Below are 6,000 nucleotides of genomic sequence, written 5' to 3'. Positions count from 1 at the left end.
ACCCCATTCTCCCGCCTTCTCCCCATATCCTTTGATCCCCTTACCAATCAAGAACCTATCTATCTCGGTCTTAAATATACTCAATGACCTGGCCTCCACAGCCTTCTATGGCAACAAATTCCATAGATTCAACATTCTCTGGCTAAAGAAGATTCTCCTCATCTCTGTTCTAACAGGCCTTTCCTTTACTCTGAGGCTGTGCCCTCGGGTCCTAGTCTCTCTTACTAATGGAAACATCTTCCCCACATCCACTCTATCCAGGCCTTCCAGTATTCTGTAAGTTTCAATCAGATCCCCCCTCATCCTTCTAAACTCCATCGAGTATAGACCCAGAGTCCTCAACTGTTCCTCATATGTTAAGCCTTTCATTCCTGGGATCGTTCTCGTGAACCTCCTCTGGGCCCTCTCCAGGGCCAGCACATCCTTCCTGAGATACGGGGCCCAAAATTGCTCACAATATTCTAAATGTGGTCTGACAAAGCCTTATAAAGCCTCAGCAGCACATGTCTCCTTTTATATTCTCGTCCTCTGGAAATAAATGCCAACATTGCATTTGCCTTCCTAACTACCGACTCAACCTGCAAGTTAACCTTAAGAGAATCCTGGACTAGGACTCCCAAGTCCCTTTGCACTCCAGAGTTCTGAATTCTCTCCCCATTTAGGAAATAGTCTATGCCTCTATTCTTCCTACCAAAGTGCATGACCTCACACTTCCCCACGTTGTATTCCAGCTGCCACTTCTCCTAACCTGTCCAAATCCTTCTGCAGCCTCCCCACCTCCTCAATACTACTTGTCCCTCTGCCTATCTTTGTATCATCTGCAAACTTAGTCAGAATGCCCTCAGTTCCTTCATTTAGATCATTAATGTATAAAGTGAAAAGTTGTGGTCCCAACACTGACCCCTGCAGAGCTCCACTAGTCACCGGCTGCCATCCTGAGAAGGATCCCCTTATCCCCACTCTCTGCCTCCTGCCAGACAGCCAATCTTCTATCCATGCTAGTACCTTGCTCCCCTTGATGAAACCATGCTGACTTTGCCCTATTTTACAGGGCATTTCCAAGTATTCTGAAATCTCATCCTTAATAAGGGGCTCTAAAATCTTACCAACGACCGAGGTCAGGCTAATCGGCCTGTAATTTCCTGTCTTTTGCCTCACTCCCTTCTTAAACAGGGGGGTTACACTAGCGATTTTCCAGTCTTCTGGGACCCTCCATGACTCTAGTGATTCCTGAAAGACCACTAACGCCATCACTCAGTTCTCCCTCTCCATTGCTCTTGAGATCTCCACTGCTTCTGTGTTATCAGATGGATGGTTTGACATAGAATATGACCCAAATGCTTGAGCTTTTATTCTCCAATCTATCCACATAACTGAAGTCCCTCAACCCTGGAATTATTCTTTTGAATATTTTTTGCACCCTCTTTAAAGCTTCCACATCCTTCCTAAAGCACTAAAGAATCGAACACAATACTCCATTTGAGGCTGAACCAGTGTTTTATAAAGGTTCAGCATAGCTTCCCTACTTTTATACGCTATGTCTCTATTGATAAAGCTCAGCATCCAGTGTACCTTATTAATCACTTTCTCAACCTGGCCTGTCACCTTCCATGATACCCGGTATGTGCACCCAGGTCCCTCTGCTCCTCCCCTGCACCATGTACCCTTGATTTAATATTGTCTCTCCCCATTCTTCCTGCTAAAATGTATCACTTCACACTTCTCTGCACTAAATTTCATCTTCCAACAGCCAGTCTCTGTCCTCTTGAAGTCTATCACTATTCTCCTCACAGTTCACATTACTTAACAAGTTTTGTGTCATCTACAAATTTTGAAACTGTGTCCTGTACATCCAAGTCTAGGTCATTAATATTTACCAAGAAAAGCATGGCCCTAGTACAGACCCCTGGAAGCTCCACTGTATACCTTCTTCCAGACCAAAAAACAACTGCTTATCACCACTCTCCATTTCCTGTCACTAACCTAACTTCATAACCATGCTGCCAGTGTCCCCTTTATTCCATGGGAATCAACTTTGCTGAAAAGCCAATTATGTGGTACTTTATCACATGCCTTTTTGAAGTTCATATAAACCACATCAACCACATACCCTCATCTGCCATCTCTATTATCTCTGCAAAAGACTCAATCAAATTAGTGAAACATGATTTCCCTTTAGCAAATCTGCCCTGGCTTTTCTTAATTAATCTGCACTCACCCAAATGACTGTTAATTTTGCCCTGCACCAGTGTCTCTTAAAGCCTTCCCACCACCGAGGCTAAACTGACTGACATGTAGTTGCTGGGTTTATCCTTACATTTCTTTATCTAGTGCTATCTGCTCCTCCCAATCCTGGTGCACCTTGTTCCTCCTTTCTAATGCTACATCGTTGTTCCCATTCCCCTGCCAAATTAGTTTAAATGTTCCCCAACAGCACCAGCAAACTGCCCTGCTAGAACATTCGTCCTGGCTCTGTTCAGGTGCAATCTGTCCAGCCTCCCTGAGAACAGGCCCCAATGCCCTCCCTCCTGCACCATCTCTCCAGCCAAACATTCAACTCCTCGATCCTCCTATTTCTGTACTCACTACAGCCTGGCTCTGGGAGTAATCCAAAGATTATCACCTTTGAAGTTCTGCTTGCTAGTTTCTTCCCAGGCTCCAGGCAGAACAAGCAAGAAGCGAAAGATGAAAGGATTTGAGGGAATGATTGAGCGGATCGACAACTGCAGGAGTATTGTGCTGAATGGAGGGCTGAGGGCCAAAGGCTGGGCAGTTGGGTGTTTAAAGACGCAGCTGCAAATGACTTGGCTGAGTTCTTTCCAGCAGTGAGTGCAGAAGAAAGTGAAGTTCAAAGTGGATGCGGATGGTGAGGGCTTCAAGGAAGCGATCAGAGATTGTCCACAGTTGAATTGATGGGAATAGAGGAGGTCACGTGAGATGTCAAGGTCAAGGAGGTGGCCGTGAATATTGGTAGGTGAGTTCTCATTGAGGGAGAGGTTAGTGGAGGCCGGGACAGGAGGGCAGTGAACTTCAAGGGGAAGTGAGAGCAGAGAATATGAAATGAAGATTAAAATCCCCAAGGATGAAGAGTCACTCGGCACAGATGCAGGGGGCAAAAAACAGTAAAGAAAACTTAGTGATACTCAAGGTTGGGGGGTAGAGAATGGGAATTTTAAAGGGCAGGCAAGGGGAACAGAATAAGGTGTGGTCCTGGGAGAGAGACAGATCAATAGACAGTAATTAATTGATACTCAGGCAGGTTTACATTATACATTGGTCCAGACCCCCACGTAGACTGAAACAGTTTAAACATTTGCAGGCAACCTACTTTAAAACACCCATGACTGATAAATGAGCCGTCACGCTGCTTGTTGTCAGAAGTCATTATTCCTGTTATCCTCCTGCAGAACGTCGTCATAAATATGAACCATCTGCAATGATCATCAACCCACTCCCCCGCCCTCCACCCAGAAAAAACATCCGTCTGAGAAGTAGCGTAGGGTTACAATGTGGATCCATTTCATCTGCGTATTCCTTCAGTGGTCTGTGTTACATTACTGCCAGGATTGACTACAAAAGCTGTTTGGAGTGTATGTCTGGGCGGAATTTCAAACAGTGGATTTGATGTAAAATTGATCCAGTCAAGATGACACAGAGATTTTAAATTCACTGAGTTGCTCGCAGTGCCTTTCAGTTTCTGTTACCGTGGCTGCACTGTCAAAGAATTTAAAGGGGAATGCTTGTCCCAGTTTATAGAAAAAATGTGTCCATTCTGAACAGTTTTTTTTGCCTCGCTACACCCCTCAAGACATTCCGGCTCATTCTGGGGAAATTCAACTCCTGCTCTTCTCAGGAGGGAGGTAGGATTGTTCCTCTACCCACACAGTTGGTGACTCAGTGGTGACAGTGTCTTTGATAAGCTGCATTGCCCAGAGTGCCAGATCGTTGCATCTTGTTCTGCCTGCTAGATAAGATCTTTCATTTCTTCTGCAGTTGTGATCATTGCTGGGCAAGTTCAGCATTTATTGACCAGCCCTAATTGTCCTGACAAGGCGGTGATGGACCTTCTCTTTGAGATGTTTGATACAACTAAGTGAGTTCTACTCAATCTTTCATCCTAGGACAACCCTCTCATCTGACAAATCAGTCCAGTGGACCTTCGTTTGATCCCCTCTAAGGCAATTATATCCTCCATTAGGGCCAAAATTGCACACAGTAACCCAGGTGTAATCTTAACAAACTCAGTGAGTTGCTTGGCCATTACAGAGGGCCATGAAGTCAAAAAAACATAAGAAATAGGAGCAGGAGTAGGTCATAAGGCCTGTTGAGCCTCCTCCACTGTTCAATAAAATCATAGCTTATCCCCCGGGAGTCCAAAAATCCAACAATCTCCACTTCAAATATATTCAACAACGGGCATTCATCTTTTGGTTAGAAAATTCCAAAGTTTCACAACCCTCTGAGTGAAGAAATCTCTCCTCATCCCCGTCCTAAATGATCCACCATGTCCTAGATTGCTCAGCTTGGAGAAATAGACTCTTGTTTCCTTATCAAGCCCTCTCAGAACCTTACATGGTTCAATGTGATTATCTCTCATTCTCCTAAACTCCACAGAGTATAGGCTCATTGTACTCAGTCTCTTCTAATAGGACAGTCCTGAGGAATTGCTCTGTACAATTGCAGCAAGCATCTTTTCTCTTTACTCCAATCACCTTCAAATAAAGTACAACATACCATTTGCCTTCCTAATTGTTTGCTGTCCTTGTCTGTTAATTTTCATATAGAAGGATACCCAGATCCCTCTGCATTCCGACTTTTAATAGTTTCTTACCATTTAAAAAATACTTTATTCTTTTTTATTCTTCCAACCAAATTGAACAATCCCACATTTTACTCCATTCTCTGCCTCCTCACCACTCACTGTCTATTTCTCGTTGCAGATCTTTAGGCTCAATTTTACCAAACCAGTCGCATCCTGAAGCAGGTCATTTTCCAGCCATGCAGCTGCATGAGCTGTTGGGTGGACTTCATCAACAATCTTCCAATATGCAGCCAAATAAGGTTCAATCAATAGAGGGGGAGCTGGCCAATAGCGAGTGTCACCTGGAAGCTAGTGCCAAGTGGTAGTTTGCTGGTGCCAAGTTTAAAAGCCAGCCTATAGTCATCACACAGAGAGGGGAGAGGAAGGGGTACAGCAGAAGTGAGCCTTTTTTTCTTTATTCTTTCATGGGATGTGGACATCATTGGCGTGGCCAGCACTTGTTGCCTATCTCAAATTGCCCTTGAACTGAGTGGCTTGCTAGCCTATTTCAGAGGGCATTAAAGAATCAACCACATTGCTATGGGTCTGGAGTCACATGTAGGCTAGGCCAGAATGGCTAAGGATGACATATTTCCTTCCCTAAGAGTAATTAGTGAATCAGAACACTGGTGCAATACCAAACGCGATTCAGTTACCTTGTGAGGTCTGGCAAGGCAGGTGGCAAGCATGATGGCAAGATAGCAGCCATACATGTCTTATGTGGCATTCCTGAAATGTGAGGTGAGGTGGCCAGCCCATTCACAGTGAAAAATGAAGGAGCATCGTGCACAGTGAGCCACAGAGTTTCCTCACAGCATGAGAAAAGCGATAGCCCAGCCCTCCACTATATGGCCTCACTCTCAGCAATCCATTTAAAGATCCCAGCCTTCAATTTGCCAACCTGAGCCTGCCTACTGGTGAACACAGTAGAACTAAGAGCTGCTTATTCCAGCCAACACTTACCTGCTTCTGAGCTCTTGCTTCCTTTGAGCAGCTAATGCTCCACGGACCCTGTGCACCCATGGAAACTTATGGTCAATTGGCTTCTTAATAGGCACAATTGCCCTCCCACTATCTGCCTACACAGTCCCAATCCTGTTGCCTACCAACCCTGGGAAAATTAACCAGTGGCAGGAAGGCATTTGCAATCCATTCTGACACATTCCTGCTCCATTTTACCAGTCCCCACCTCCAAATGT

Source organism: Carcharodon carcharias, chromosome 14, assembly GCF_017639515.1.
Source record: "Carcharodon carcharias isolate sCarCar2 chromosome 14, sCarCar2.pri, whole genome shotgun sequence".
Taxonomy (NCBI): Eukaryota; Metazoa; Chordata; class Chondrichthyes; order Lamniformes; family Lamnidae; genus Carcharodon; species Carcharodon carcharias.
Note: the sequence above shows the minus strand (reverse complement) of the source record.